Genomic DNA, 17,513 nt, shown 5'->3' on the forward strand with positions numbered 1-17,513 from the left:
TACTTAATTAGTAAAGCCTTAAAAATAAGGTAAAAAGCCTGATACATAGATGATGAATTTTTTATTACTGTTGCTTTGAATATTAGCACAAATTTTATAGAAAGTATAAGTGTTGTGTTTTAATACTTATAACTATTCGTATCCTTTACTGTAGGCATTTTCCTGTTGGGATTTTAGCCTAGGAAATAATTCAAATTCAAGCCCACATTAAAATATTTTCCAAAGAACAATGGAACTTAAAAACAATTCTAATAGCTAAAACAGTAAAGTAGAGACCTAAATTTGGATACAATTTATCAATGAATATTTTTTAGTTTTTATTTTATTTTTTATTGTAAAGGTTATCTACAGAGGGGTTACAGTTTCATAAATAAGATAATTACTACATTTCTTTTAGAACAGTGTTACCCCTTTCCTTATTTCTCCCACTTTCCCTCCCTGACTCTCCATTTTATTAGCCATTAAATAAAATGTAGATACTACATAGCAATATGGGAAAGGCTTGTAATGAAGAGTTTAAAAGAATTTATGAGCATGGGGGCTCAAGCAGGCATAAGTATTTACATGCACCAGATATGAAAATTTAATGAATATGGTGGGTGACTTACTTTCTTATTTTTTAACTTTAAAGGTCTCATATTATTTTTATATTGAAAATTAAAAATAGTTCAGGACAAACCAACTTATACTAAGGGGACTATAAATGCCACAGACCTTAAAAATGTTTGTAATTAAGCAGAACTATAAATATAAAAGCTTTCAATGTACAAGGTGAGTATTCTGGGGTTAATTTTGCAGAAATTGTTTTTTTTCTGGGTACACGGATCTCTAAAGGCTTTTCTAAATCTCAGTTTTTATTATTCTCAGTGATCCATCAATACTAATTATGTTGAAATGGCTTTTGACTGATTTAAAAATCTTTTTGTGGACCACAAAATGCTAAGTCAATCAGTTGATACAAACTTATCCAACTTATCGATTGGATGCAAAAAAGCTCAAGTGCTAATTGTGCATTATATTTCTTCAAGATAACTAAATATATCTTGGTTGTTGAAGGAATTTATTCCCATTTTGATTGAACCACTTCTGATAAGAGGTGAGGTATTGGTAGTGAAAAGAGGTGAAGTATTGGTACTGAGGAGAATTTTACTGCTCCTCCAAGGTTAAAAATGAACTCATATGGCCCTCAGAGGCACCTTCATTGTAAATTTCACTGATTACTAATCCTATTAAAACTATGGAAAGTTCAGTGTAAAATTATTTTTATTCTTCAGAGTAGAGAATAGGCAATTCTCTGCTATATTGCTGCACCTCATTCATATCTATTTTTTGTCATTGCACTCAATACTATCTGAAATTATTCTTACTGTTAGTCAGCTTTATGCCCTGAGGATGTTTGGTTACTTGTTGAATGAACAAATCAATAAATCTGATACTAGTAATGGTAAAGAACCACCACTAACAGCCAAATCTTATCATCTAGGAGAAGATGAGGATGAGGGAAACCTTATTCAAGATCAAAATTTGGATGAAAGAAGTCAGCCAGATGAAATGAAACAATCTTGGTTGTCACTATAAAAAATGGCTACAAAGGGTATTCAACCTGGCAGTCTTGTACATACTTGGAGAGATGTACTGATTAAGAAGTAGGATAATGAGGAATGAGGCAATCTGGTCTTCACAATTTTTAGGCTCATTCATGAAGATTTCAGAAACCATCAGTTCTTAGAGGTAGGCAAGGGTTGGCATCTCGATTGTAAGTTAGTAATAAAAAGAAGTCTCAATACATATGCAAGACCATCACTCCAAAGGATAGAAATCCCAGATATTTGTCTTTTCTGGTTTTTCATAAGTGACATGAATAAATTTACCTGACACAAGTGTTATAGCATTGTAATATTCTAACATTATTGTTGGGCTTGAATTTGACAAACAACCCACTATAGAAAAGTGATCAAGAATATTTCTGAATACCAGCTGTTTTGTGGTTTAAACATAATGAACCAATATGAAATGTAAATGTGAAAGCTTGTTAGATTCTTCCTTATTTAGGCAAAGACTGGCAGTTGCTTTCAAGTATTTTAGCAAAACAAATAACATATCTTGAACAACACCAATTTCACCTATGGGGGACCATTTCTATCTCATTCTAATTAGCAGGATCTAAATTTCACCAATGACAATGCATTTCTACTATTAATTGTACAAATTAGCCAAACTTGTAGAGTTGATTGGAGGTAAAGATAATGGAGACATTTGTAAAGGCCATTCCTAGGGTGGACTTCTTATTAATTGTTACCTGTTCTCATCTAGATTCATGATTAGGATGGCTGATGCTCTTATAGGTAGAGGAAAATTAACCTATCCTACAGTCTGTGTTGAAATATTTTTTAAAGATTACAGACATCATTAAAGATGTCTCTGTTGATAACAAGAGGACTTTAGCTAGGGAGCTAAAGGTTTAATGAGGATAAATATGGAGGAAATATTGGAAAATTTGATGTCAAACCCACTAAGGAAGACAACCAGGCAAAGAGATGAGCACTTCTGAAGGAAACACTAATATGAGTGAAGCATATCAACATGCAAAAGGGGTAAAGATGGGAGACAAATGCTAAATCTGGAGCCATATGTAAAAGACTTGCCCTCTAGCCCCAAACTCCTCACTCTAAGCTTGGCACTTGAAGCCTGAAGAGTCTTAGAAATGAGCAATTCTCTGAGATCCTAATTTAATTTAAAACTAAGTACCCTATGGTATCTTATGTATGGACATAGCAGTATAGTCTTACGTAGAAGTATAAGTTACCAATTATAACTGTTTTCATTTGTGGCCTTACATATTTTCTTTTCTTTTTTTTTGGGGGGGGGTCCGGTCGTGGGGCCTGAACTCTGGGCCTGGGTGCTGTCTCTCAGCTCTTCAGCTCAAGGCTAGCGCTCTACCACTTGAGCCACAGTGTCACTCCCGGCTTTTTTTTCTTTTTGCTTATGTGGTGCTGAGGAATCGAACCCAGGGCCTCAGGCATGCAAGGCAAGCGCTCTCCCACTGAGCCACCTTCCCAGCCCACATATTTTCTTTTGTAAATTAAAAAAAATTAGCCAGGCACTGGTGGCTCACGCCTGTAATCCTAAGTGCTCAAGAGGGTGAGATCTGAGGATCATGGTTCAAAGCAAGCCTAGGCAAGACAGTCCCATGAGACTCTTTCCCCCAATTAAGCACCAGAAAACCAGAAGTGGTGCTGTGGTTCAAAGTTGTAGAGCACTAGTTTTGAGCAGAAGAGCTCAGGGACAGAGCTCAGGCCTGAATTTAAGCCTCACAACAGAAAAAAAATTTTTATACATATCCATAGGCTGCCAAAGGAATATATACCATAACACACTCTCTCTCTGTCTCTGTCTCTCTCTCTCTCTCTGTGCACTTTTATGAGGACACCGATGCTGAGTGAGGCTAATCTTATGAGTACAGTAGGAACATGCACCAAGGAAAATCAAACAAACATTGGGAGTTTCTACCCAAAATCAAGCAACATTTAACCTTAAGGGGTAAAGTTATCAAAAAGGCAAACAAATATTTGCTGGAGAAAGTATATAGAAAGGATGGGCTCTAATGCTTATGAAGCTCAGCTACCAAAGCAGCTTATCCTGTTTTTTTATTTTATTTCATTGTAAAGATGCTGTACAGAGGGGTGACAGTTACAGGAGTAAGTTGATGAGTACATTTCTTGTCGAGCATTGTTACTCCCTCCTTTGTTTTTTTTTAGAGTCGATATCCCCAAATGTTGTGTCTTCAAAGCACACCCATAGACACAGATTCAAGTGCAGGTAGTTTATTCAGGGTGCAATCTCAGGAGACACATGAAGAGGCCACGGGAAATCAAATAATGACAGGAAGCCAGCAAACAGAGTCTCTGTTATTACTGCTGGAACTTAAGTCCATGGAGGTTTTGGGGGCCCCAGAGTTCCCAGACTGAAGGGACAAGGGCACTTTTGTTTTCATACACCAACTGTTGCTATTCATCAAAGCTGTTCTTGTTGGGAGGCACTGGTTTTTGGCACTTTTGGCCTTGTCCATGTATGGAGACTTAGAGGTTCTGACATGTTTAAGGACAGAGAAAGCCCAAGGGCAAAGAGACACTGGTGCTGGCAGTTGGTAGTGGCCTGAAATAGGAAGGCTTAAGCAGATATGGGAGGAGAGGGGAAGTGCTAATATTTGATCAGTGACATTTGTAATCAATTCTACATAATCGAGGGTCTGAAGTCAGTGAAGGATGGCGTCAGATATTCTCTACCCTTCTTAATTGCTTGTTGTTGTTTCTGTTTCCCTAACCATTACTGTGATCTTCCTCTTCTGGGGCAAAGAGAGAGGGAGAGAATGAAAATTTTCTCCAAAATGATTTTTTTTATAGTTCCCAGAATCTGAGCAGAATATTCTTGGCTGGTACCAGAAGTAAACACTAAAGCCGTACCCAAAGACTGCAGTGCTATTTGTCTTCATTACCAGCGGGGGTGTGGTGTGAGTGGAATTCATTGAAGGTTGAACATAGACAGCTTTTGGAAAGCCATCTCCCTCCCAGCAGAGGCCTGAGAGGCTTCTGCGAGTCTCTTGGATGACTCAGGAGAATGGCTTTTTTTTTGAAAGGCATTAAAGGGACCTGGGGAAAGAAAAATGGCTTCAAAAGCATGATAAAATTAAAATCAAAATGAAACAAAAGTCCTGGCATCGGTGTTCTGAAACGTTATCCAACTCCTTTGATAAATGCATCAGGTGTAGCTTTTCCCTTGGGAGTATTTGTGGTCCTGGCATCCTTCCCTCCCTGAAACTAAACAGAACCATTCCGAGCTCAGGTCATTGAGTAATTGATTTTACTCTGACCACAAAAATGTTGGAAGAAAGAACCAGATTTCTGAGAAGCCACAAATTCTTACATTTCAGTAGATGAAGGGTATTTTTGTTGTTGTTGAATGATACTTTCTTATTATTCCTCAAACTGCTTTTTTTTCCTAGACAAGTATATGAAGACGAGCAAACACTGTAAAGCTATCATTACAGGGGATTAGTTCTTGGTAAATGGAATATGATATGCCTCTTGTGGAGATCCCAAACTGGTAGTCAGTTTAGAGGAGGAGAAAGAAGTATATTGATAACCATTGGTTATCTGAATGTGGAGTTTTCAGTCTTCTTAAAATCATTTTTGTCCTCAAGAGGATCCAGAAAAGCCTGTAGAACATATTATGGAGTGAGAAGTAAGGTTTCTTGCTACTGTGTGTGCCTAAGAATTTCCACTGATCCCTTTCCAGGCAAGAATCACTAGAGATAAGAAGAAATGAAAGAATGACTCAAATGCAAGGAGAGCTGTTTTTTTAAATCCTGAGGTAACTGGAAATACTTTTGAGTCATCAGTGAAACTGTTCTGTCAAACCTAGGGGGCCCAGTGTGTATTTAATATTGTACCTTGATAAAACACATCTTTATAGAAAAGTTGTTGGTATTTTAATAGGCTCCACGTATTGAGTCATATTGAGGAGGCTTCTTAGAAGAAAAGTCATTGGATGGTGGGTGGCTTCATCTAGCTGCATGGTGGCTATGAGATGGGGTAAGGATGACTAGGTACACATCTTCCAGCACAGCCTCTGGTTATTTGCATGGAAGTTACCTTGCTATCTTTCTGGTGGGAAAGCTGAGGACTTAACCATATTTGGGGTTTTGAATTTCCTGTGGCTTCTTTGAGATCTGCCTTCTGACTATGTGCACACAACATATATGATTCAACTGAAAAAGTTGCTCATATCTGGTCTTGGAAAGGTGGGTGATCATCGTGATAATGTTTCATTTAGGTCCTTAACTCAATCAAAGTCAGTGTTTTGAAGGTTTTATATATCATTACACATGTCTCCTGTTGGGTTAGCTAGTTGCAGGGGAAAAGAAAATTTGAGAAAATGAAACCTAAAGGAAAGTTGGGAATAGTGTACTTTTCCAGGAAAGGATTTTTCATTTCTTGCTTTAGTTTTTCATATAGAGTCTCACATTTTTGCCTGAGTAGCAGGCAAAAATTCTTCCCACACAGTGGGATTATAGGTACGCATCAACATGTCTGATTCATTGGTTGAGATGTGAGTCTCACAAATATTTTTCTGGGCTGACCTTGAACTGTGATCCTCCTGATCTCTGCCTCCTGAGTAGCTGGGATTATAAGCATGAATCATCAAGCCTGGCCTTGGAAAGAGTTTACTGGGTCATTGTCAGGCTCATAAAGGAAAACGAAGAGAAAATAACTTTATTGGCATCTCACCCTCTAAACTAAAACATTTCCTTTAGGAACCCAGGTTAGCACACAAATGCAAGGTTACAAAGAAGATGCATTGGAGTAGAATGGCACCAAGTTTGGTATAGGGACTAGATTTGAAGAAATACAGATTTTCTTTATTTCTTCAAAAGATGGTGCTAGACATTTAAAGACAGATTTTTCAATGCTCTGCATCAGCATGGTAGTGATCAAGTTACTTCCAATAGATTATGCACGTACTTCTCTAATTCTAGGCCATAAGGTTTTACACAGAGGTCCCTCAATTAGTTGCATAGAAGCATACATTCCTATTTAATCCAGATTTATTATTACAAGTAACATTTTGGTAGGTATAAGCCTACAGATATTTTCTTTAAAGTTATAGAAATGGAGTTGGGTGTAGTTGAGAATTACTGTTTCATCAATGCACAAACCCAGAGAAGTGTCACTCAAAATATTAGGTCCTTCATGAAGACCAAACTAATAAATACTATAACTTAACACAATCGAAAATAGCACCCAATTAGAGTTTTAACACAGCCAGCTTTGATTCCTTTACATTTGAATTGTGCTTCCCTCAGTATGTCAGCTAATATAATATGCAAATAACCTCATCATCAATATTCACTTATTCTGATGTCTCCTATGTAGCCAGATGGGAACAGCAAAATGGAGAAAAGGAATCTCTGCTGAATGAAGAAAATTGTCCATAAAGAGTTTAGCTACATTGTAAAAGAAGAAATGCAACCCCATCTGACAGTGTCTTAGCATATACAGGAAAACTCATTAAATTAGTCCCAGAAAGAAAGGCAAAAAGGTCATATTTCTCTATCCGATGAAAAGCATAGATTTTTTGTTTTTTAAACTAAGGTTTTAAGAATCAGAGAAATATGGGGATCTCACTTGCAGATGTCTATATGTTGAAGACAGGATTGATAGTTTTATTAGTCTGCCCTTTGTGTATTTAAAACATCCCAAGTCTTGGGTGCTAAAAGATTTATACAGCATTTTATATTTATAACTCATTTCTATTCATTACTCTTCAGGGTGGCTGCAAGAAGGCTGTTGTAACAGTGGCCTCAGGTTTCAGAGAGGACAAGAGCACTGAGAAATTATGGGATGGGATGGAAGGGGGCAAATGGAAGCAGTAACATAACTGAGTTGTGGTGTCTCTGACTATATGATCAGAAGGAAGAGAAATTCATAGGGCATTTTTTTCAGATTGACTAAAGCCCTTTAATTCTTGGGAGCTAGCACCTCACTAAAAATTGCTAGATTCTTCTAAGTTTACATATGTTTCAGAGATCTCCTGGGAGCTATGCATCTTAGATTGGGGCTACTAAATGGGGGAGTAAGTAGAGCAAGACTGCTCTTTTTTACTCCTGAAACTTCTCTCCATGACATTATTGTCCAGCATAATTTATTTAAAAGAGAAGGCAGAATAATACCCTGTTAAAAGGCATCCACTCAGAAACAAAATTTGGCTATATGATTTTTTTTTACCAACTCAAGTAAGTGGCAACAAACGGGTGTCACATTACACTGACTACCCTCCAGCTTCCTCTACTGGAAAGTGCACAGAAAAGGGAAGCTAACATCACTCTTTCTTTGAGAAAGAGTGACCCTGACACCATGTCAATGGCTTTGGAAAGCAAGACCCCATGGAATTGCCTTGACATTGTTTCTCTAAGTGCTTTTGCTGAGGATACTGTCCTGTGGATGGAGTTAAAATTTGTCATAAAATACCTATGAAATTCACTCTCCTCTTTTAAATGTGCATTTTAGTATTGTGAAGTACATTCTTGTTAATGTGCAACCAATCTTCAGAATGCTTCTCATCTTGTAAAACTAAAATTCTCCATCCATTAACATACTCTACTTCCCCCCACCCCTCAGCTCCTAACTATAGCTTTTCTATTTTGGGTCTATGAATACAACTATTTTCGATACCACATATAAGTGGAATTATGTTATACAGCAATTTTCTTGCTGTGGCTCCCTTATTTCACTTAGCACAATGTCCTCAAGGTTCAGCCATCTTTTAAAATATGTCAGTATTTCTTTCCTATTTAAAGTTGAATAATATATCCTATGTAGAATAACCACATTTTCTTTTTCCACGGACAGACAATTGGGTTACTTCTCCTTTTGGGCTACTCAAAATAATTCTGCCATGAACAGAGAAGTGTAAATAGTAAATTCTTGCTTTAAATGACTTGGGATATATATCTACAACTACAATTTATTATTTGGCATTCTGTTTGTAATTTTTGAGCACCTACCATATTGTTTCCTTTTCCATAGTAATGACACAACTGTGCATTTCTGTCAACAGGGTAGACAGGTTCTGATTTTCTCTACATTCTAATCAACACTGGTTATTTTTTCTTATAGTAATGATCTAACATGTTGGTACAGTACTTTCTCATTGTGGTTTTCATTTTTATTTTTTCCCTAATGATTAATAACACTGAACTTTTTATTTTCATTTACTTGTTGGCTATGTGTGTTTCTTCTTTTTAAATATCTTGACCAATTTTAAAAATGGAATTGGAGGGAATTTGTGGTTGAGTAATGTGAAGTTTCATGGTTTAAAAAAAAAGATTCCATCATCCAAGAATTTGGGGAACTCCGTTCATTTTATTTCCATGAAGATGTGTAGTATACATATATCATAGAAAAGCTTTGAGAATTACTACATAAAGAAAATTGTTGTTGGGCACATGTGGCTCATGCCTGTAACCCTAGCTACTCAGGAGGCTGAGAACTGAGGATCACGGTTCAAAGCCATCCCAGGTACGATGAGAAATCTTATCTCCAAATAACCATCAGAAAACCAGAAGTGGTGCTGTGGCTCAAATGGTAGAGCACTCACCTTGAGCTGAAGAGCTGAGGGACAGCACCCAGGCCCAGAGTTCAAGCTCCATGACCAACCAAAAAAGAAAATGACTGAAGCATAAAGTCTTAGAAAGTGGTTAAGCACCCATCTAGCAAGTAAAAGACCCTGTACATTCCAAGCCAAATATGACAGGTTTTCCCTCATTTAAAATGCTAATGATAAAAAATGATAAAATGCTAATAATGATGATGATGATGATGATGATGATAATAATAATAATAATAAAGATAATGGGACATGAGCATAGAAGAGGAATTGTCTCTGGAATGGGAATCAGTGGGAGGGAGGGAGGAGAGGGTACTCTGGTGGGTGACAAAGATTGAAGTGTATATCTCTTGTTTTTTCTCTCTCACCCACATATATACATATATTTATATATAAGTAATATATAATTGTAGAATAAACATACTATATAGCATTTAACTATATTATTATATAATACATTCATTACATAATAGAAATGTACAATGCACTTATCACATAATAAATACATTATAGCTCTTTCCCAGCTCTCTCTCTCTTTCCCAGCTCTCCCAGCTCTCTTTCCCAGGCCTTTCCCTGCTGCGTGGAGGGCCAAGATGGCCTGGTGCCAGCCGGAAGGATGAATAAACCTACCCCTTACCTGAATACCACGTGCATGCTGCTGTTCTTGCTACCTCTTTTTAAAAACCTAACATAAATGGTGCCATTGAAACCCGGGAAGGGCTTAAAGTCAGGATAGGTGGGATTCCTCTCCGTTTTTTTTCTCTTTTTTTTCTTTTTTTGTTTGTTTTTTTCCCTTTTTGCTCTGAGGAATACCCACAGTTCTAATGGCCTTTTGTGAACCAGTCTGTCTGCTGCGGACACAGTGCATCGATACCATTGCTGGCCTTCACATCCATGTCCACACCACTTCTCTACTCTGGTGAGTGAAACTACTCTCTATGGCTCTCTGTTGCTCAGTCTCTGTCCAGATGTGGTGCCACGCCAGAGCACTATGGCCTTTAGCTGAAAAGCTACGGCCTTTAGCTGAAAGGCCGGTCACCTCCAAAGCCGAGGACGCTTGGTTTTGGGGACTTGGCCATTTCTCTCTAGAGGGCTCTGGGGGAAGTCGGGACGCCGCTTCTGCCTGGTCAGCTCTCCTTCACTCACCAGACTGACTCTCCTACACAATTAATGGGGTGCTGCGAATCATGCCTGAGCCATGAAACCCCTTTGAAATGCCTCCTGCGCTCCCTAGAAGGCCAGAGCGCCTCATTTTTATGCCATTCTCAGATGTAGACAGTTTTTGCCACTGCAATGGTAAATGGTCAGAAGTCTGTTTACTTTCAGGCTCTCTTTGCTCTCTCTCTGCTATTCATGTCCAACTTTCCCTATCTCTCCCTTTCTCTTTTCTACAATATTTTGGCTTGTGCCCTGAAGAGTGTGATGCAGGCTGGGTCCCGGGGACCCCCCTCTCAAAGGCTAGCCAATGTAGGCTTGATCTATTTGTTCAGGCTTTCTTTGCATTTTTTCAGAAATTTGCCATCTTGAGTTTGCCATCTTGGCCACATGGTGGGTTAAGGGTTTGGCCCCATCTGACCCTTAACCTTCCACCAAGCTTACCACTCCATCCATCTATTCTAAGGTACCTTGCTAACAAGTTGCTCTTTTCACAGGCCCTGGTAATTGAGGCCCAACCATCTGATGTGCTTTGTTAGCAAAGATGTCTAAAGATTGTTGTCAAAAATTTTAGGTTTTGAGTTTTGCCTTTTTTGTTTTGTGTTGTGTATTCTACTACTGACTATGTGGTTCTAAAATACTGGGCACATCTGTGCTAAAATTCGCATCACATCTAATGAGTTTTGCCATTTCACAATATTTGTGGTCAGTTCTTGATAAGTAGCAAGTAAGCTCTACTTATTCTATTTGATCTCCTTGTTGCTTTAATTGGAAATCATAAAGGGCTTTTGTGGCAAAGATTGCAGTTCAAAGCCAGCCCGAAAAATCCCTAAGACTCCATTTCCCAACTAACCTGCAAAGAGCCAGGCTGGAAGCATGGCTCAAGACTCTTTATCTCTAACCAGCCAATACTGGAAGTGGTACTGTAACTCAACATGGTAGTGCACTCGCCTTGAGCAGAAGTGCTCAGGGACAGTGCCCAGGCCTTAAGTTCAAACCTCCTTGAATATCAACTGGGACAAGCCATTCCAGCAAGGAGCACCTAGCCTCAGTCAGTCTGGGGAACAAGGGAACATGGAGAGGAGTAAGAGGAGATGATGTCACATCAGCCTCTTTGTACCACCCTTTCAAAATTAGCCAGAGCCAGGAGATCATAAAAGTAAGAAGCCTGCCCATCTAATGTCTATACCTGTCTACCTATTAACTGAACAGGAATTTATATTCTTGCCTTTGTCACCTGACTTCTCCTCTACCAAGTTGCCAGATGTCAGCAGTAGCTAGGGACATTTCTACCAACATTTTCAGCCCAAGTCCTTCCTCTTGCCATTTATTTGCTCTCTAGTATTTTTTCCAGCCCCTCAATGCCTCATGAGACTTCTCCAGACTTCATCTAAGGACTCACACCACCAAGGGACAGCTGCTGCTTGCTGCCTTCTCTGGGAGGGGACCAAATTCCATCCTTTTACTCCTAATGTCAATGCCCCTTGTCAGCAGGAAGTAGCCAGAGAGAATCCTTGCCCTATTTCATGATTATTAAAAGGCTGGAATGTAAGGTCCGCTCCTGGATGGCGAGCAGACTCCACCCTCCTCGCAGCAAAGTCTCCACCCAGTACCTGTGTTACCTAGGCAACTGGCACACCTGGAAGAGGTCACATCTGCATCCGCTGAGGTCACATCGAATTTGATGTGGCCACACCTTTTTCTGCCCATACCTTAGATAAGGCCTAGCACAGGCCCAGATGCTCTCTTTCCCAGCTCTCTCTCTTTCCCAGCTCTCTCTCTCTCTCTTGCCCAGCTCTCTCTCTTGCCCAATTCTCTTTCTTTTCCAGCTCTCTTTCCCAGCTCTGTTTCTTTTCCAGCTCTCTTTCCCAGCTCTTTCCCAACTCTCTTTCTTACCCAGCTCTCTTTCCCAGTTCTTTCCCAGGCCTTTCCCAGCCTCATGGATGGTCAACATGGCCTGGTGCCAGGCAGAATGATGAATAAACCTACCCCTTACCTGAAAAAATAAAAAAATTATATAAGATATTATGCAATTATAATACTAACATTTTTATAACATATTATTAACGATATTTTATGTATATATATTTACATACACATAACAAAATACCATAATATAACTTATTAAATACTGCTTGACAAAAGAAGGGAGGAGGGGGGTGAGTTCAAGGAATGAATAAAGAATTTTGATGTGGAGGTGAATAATTAGAGGGCGGTAAAGATGCTATCATAATGGTAAGATATTATCTTGGGTTATTGTGGCCATGACTGGCAGAAATCAAATCAAGTTAGTCTTAGGAAAATGGAGAAATGTGCTAAAAGGATATGGAAGTGTCTCTCCAAACTCAAGGGCAGGAATGCAGCCAGCTTAGAAAGACCTGGGATGAAGCCAGTGTTCTCTATTTGTCCTTTCTTCTCTCTGAGGGTCTTCCTAAATGCACACTATTTTGATATGATTGTCACAAAGGTCTTTAGCTTATGCATTAGAGTCATATTCATTTGCAAGATGGTTTGCTGTTTTGAATTGGGATACCCAGGAAGGAGAGACACACTGGCTGAGAATGTCTAGTATGCAAACACAATGAAATCATCTGTAGCTGCCGTAGGTTCAGTACACTATCCATCCTTATTGGTCACTTCTTGAATAGAACCATGTCCCTGGCCCTCAGATAACTCTAATGATTGGCTATTGGGGATCTAAAAAAGAATCAATAGAAGAGTGAACTCTTGATAAGAATATTCTAGATAAGCATTTAAAACCTTTCCTATATGCCAACCATGAAAAATTACAAAGTGTACTGGAAATGTATGACACATTGTCATTAATAATAAAAATGCATGATTTAAAGAAAGATTTGTCTTCATCAGAATGGGTGAGAATGAAGATTTTGAAATGTTAATGGCATTGAAATGAAAGGGCAGCATATCTGATTTGAGTTTTACAGACACTGAATTCCAAAACTAACTTGCTGTTATCCTGTGTGTCTCTCTTTTTGCCCCAGCTTGGGGCCAAAGTGTCAGTAGTCATTGAAGTGAATCACTAGTGTCAATGAGACAGACGGCAGATATTCACTGGCTGACTTAACACTGTCATCTGCCTTTATAGATGTTAGCAACTAGAACTAATTGTTGAGATAATGAATAAGTAAGAGAGGATTCAAGCAATCTCAGAAAAGACAGATTAGCTCCTAGAGCCATAGTATAATAAATCAAAGTGGAATCCAGGTCTGAGAAGTTGGCACAGAGCAAGTTCATTGCATACATAAAATATATTAGTTAAATACTATTCACCAGAGGAGATCAATTCAGTTTGTTCTTAATTTGTAATTTGAGGAGAAATTTGTTGCTTGAGAAGGGGAAATATTTGGGGATACTGTTTCACGTATTTCACATTGAAACATCTTCATCTTCCAGGTATTTAAAAATGAATTTGGAGGATGTTTTCCTCAATATACTGCTTTACCTATAGTCATTAGACTTGTAACATGGGTAATCAAAATTCTAATTGTGTTGCCTCATTATTTCAGCCTGTTATATTCTTCTAGTCTTCTCAAAGTTATGCTTTGCACTCACCCAACTTTTCCTCAAATAATTAAATCCATGAGGTTAGATAACTGCCTTTCCTTTTTCATACCATAAAGCTTTAACTCTTCAACTCAGTGAACACATCTCACTTAGTAAGCATATTAATTTCTTGAAGGATATAGTTATTTGAAGCTCAGATTTTATTACATTTCTTACTAGAGGCATTCATTGGAAAATGATCATTTTGGGGGATTGTAATTAAGGAAAGCAGCTCATTGCTTCTTTTGTATTAATTAGATTCAAACATTATTCTTTGTTAAAGTAGAAAGCAAAAGTAATTTCTAAAACACTGAAATCATTTTTACCCCTTTTTTTTGAACTTGGGTATATATAGTATCATCTATGACTAAGGTTGTAATAGTGGAACTGTATATGGCTAATATTTATTTTTGTTGTTGTTGGTCTGGATTGTTTTGCATTAATGGGATTTGAACTCAGAGCCCTGCATTTGCTAGGTAAGTGTTCTGTCCCTTGAGCCATGTCCCAAATACTTTTAGCTCATAGCTATTATGCAGATCAGGTCTCACGATTTCTGCGCCTACTTTCCTCTGACTAGGACTGTTCTGTCTATGGTAGGGGATGTGTGCTGCCACTTTCAGCTTATTCATTGATAGACTAGGCTGTTCTTGAACAGTGATCTTCCCAATCTCTACTGCCTCAGTAGCTGAAATTACATACAATTTCCACCACACACAGACTTTACATGTTTATTAAAATTCTTCGGCATGATAGTTTCAGCACAGTATCATGTTTTCAATGCTATCAAATCTTTGTCAGATGTAACTGTAGGTTGGTTCATTTGGCTATTTATCTATTTAATATATGAGATGGTGAATTCATTTCTAACTTTCAGGATTTTTCAGTTGTGCTTTAAATCAGGGTTAGGAAAAATACAGCTTGTAAGCTAAATTCAGATAATTTCTTTTTTTATTGTGAAAATACTGTACAGAGGGGTTACAATTACATGGGCAAGGTAATGAATACATTTCTTATCAAGCATTGTAGCCTCCTCCTTTGTTTCACCTTCCCATCCCATCCTCCCCCCACTCCCCCACCCAACCCTCCTCCCCCCCCACCAAAGTAAACATTGGTCCCATGGTTTCCCTTATTTGCAATAACTAGTATATGTCTGAGTCAAGCAGAAAAGGTCAGATAAGGTGATGTTAGGGAAATGAACCCTAAGATATGTATTCAAATGTTTTTTTTATTTTCATGCGATTGTTTCTAACACATTTATAAGATGATTTCTTTGTTGCTTTGTATGTCCCTCCCCCATGGTATAACTCCTGCTTTCACTGTATTTGATGTTGCTATAATTTGTGGAGGGGAAGGGAAAAAACAAAACGTTTAAATAGGGATACAGATAATTTCTTAATTTGTACAAAGAAGTTTTTCTTGGCAGTACTGGGGTTTGAACTTAGGGACTTGTTTTTGCTCAGTTTGCCTACTTACTTAGCTATCTCTGTTACTTGAGCCATGCCTCCAGTCTGGTTTTATGCTCATTACTCTAGAGAAATTGGCTTTGAATTAGGATATTTAGCTTCCAGAGTAGCTAGTAATATAGGTGTGGGCCACCAGTACCCAGCTGAATTGAAAGAATAAAAGAGATACAGATGAAGGGGGAAATCCAAACTTAGAAACATTAAACACGTCCCTCCCCCATGGTATAACCCCTGTTTTCACTGTATTTGATGTTGGTATAATTTGTGGAGGGGAAGGGAAAAAACAAATTGTTTAAACAGGGATACAGGTGGACCCATTGCAAACACGAGATGTACAAGATGTTATGTTGAAAATGAACTTTACAACTTTGGCGAGGGGTGGGGGAGAAGTGGGAAGGGATGGTAAGGGGAAATAAAGGAAGACGCAACAATGTTTGATAAAAAAAATGCACTCTATTTAAACGATTTGTTTTTCCCCTTCCCCTCCACAAATTATACTGACATCAAATACAATGAAAGCAGGGGTTATACTGTGTGTGTGGGGAACATAAAAAGCAACAAAGAAATAATCTTATAAATGTGTTAGAAACAATTGCATGAAAGAAAAAAAAACATTTGAATACAGGTGGACCCATTGCAACAATGAGATGTACAAGTCCTTATGTCGAAAATGAACTTTACAACTTTGGTGGAGCGGGGGAGCGGGGAGGAATGGTTGGGGGGGGGCGGGGGGAGGATGGGAAGGGATGGGAAGGGGAAACAAAGGAGGAGGCTACATGCTTGATAAGAAATGTACTCATTATCTTGCCCATGTAATTGACCCCTCTGTACAGTATTTTCACAATTTAAAAAATGCACTCATTACCTTGCCCATGTAATTGTAACCCCTCTGTATGGTATTTTCACAATAAAAAAAAATAAAAAGAAACATTAAACAAAATTTCTGTTTGGTAATTTTTAGACTTCTCAAGATCATCAAACATGGAATCTGAGGACAAAAATCACAATTTAAATGAACCTAAGAAAAATATTCCAACAGAAAGTAATGTGATACTGCAGAGAGATTGTGGGAATGAATAGACAATAAAGTATGAAGTACAAGTAAAAATATGAATAAATTATAGATTTAAGTAAATAATGTATCAATCTTGGATCACAAATTATAACAAATGTAGCATGCTAATATAGTATGTTACTAGGAGAAACTGGATGGGGATATATGAGAATAAATGAGGATTGCAGTTTGAGGGAAGTCCAGGCATAAAAGTCCATGAGACTCTTACCTCCATTTAACCACTAAAAAGCCTGAAGTGGAGCTTTGGCTCAAGTGGTAAGGTGCTAGTTTTGATCAAATAAAACTCAGACCAGCACCCAACCCTGAGTTCAAGCCCCAGGACTGGCAACAAAAACAAAAAATTTGACCCTATTGTATATGATAGAAAAATGTGCTTGACACATATTTTTGTAGGAAGACATTATTTTAAAGTAAATTTGCCGAGGAAAAAATAACAAGATGTTTTCACATTACTCCCAACAATTGAAGAGTCAGTTTAGCCAGTGATTCTTGTTTGTGGAAATTTAACTAATTTCTTTAGGAGTGGGAAGAAAGTATATTACATGACATAGAAAATTGGAAAGGAATATACAAAATATTGTGACATTCAACCTCAAACAGTTACTTATAAATATTTGATAGTTTCATTATACATATACATGTATATATATATATATATATATATATCCATATAACTTTCAAAAGTGCAATTTAAACTGGGCATCAGTGGCTTACACCTGTAATCCTAGCTACTCAGGAGGCTGAGATAGAAGATTGTGGTTCAAAGTCAACTGGGGCAGAAAAATGAGATTTTTTTTTTCTGTTGGTCATGGGACTTGAACTCTGGGGCTTGGGATTGTGCTCTTCAGCTCAAGGCTAGTGCTCTACTGCTTGAGTCACAGAGCCATTTCTGGTTTTCTAGTGGTTTAGTGGAGATAAGAGTCTCTCGGACTTTCCTACCCAGACTGGCTTTGAACCATGGTCCTCAGCTCTCAGCCGCTTGAGTAGCTAGGATTACAGGCGTGAGCCACTGGTGCCTGGCTTCATGAGACTTTTATCTCCAACTAACCATCAGAAAACCAGAAGTAGTGTTGTGGCTCAAGGAGGTAGAA

The sequence above is a fragment of the Dipodomys ordii genome, unplaced genomic scaffold, assembly GCF_000151885.1.
Source record: "Dipodomys ordii isolate 6190 unplaced genomic scaffold, Dord_2.0 Scaffold94, whole genome shotgun sequence".
In the NCBI taxonomy this organism is placed as follows: Eukaryota; Metazoa; Chordata; class Mammalia; order Rodentia; family Heteromyidae; genus Dipodomys; species Dipodomys ordii.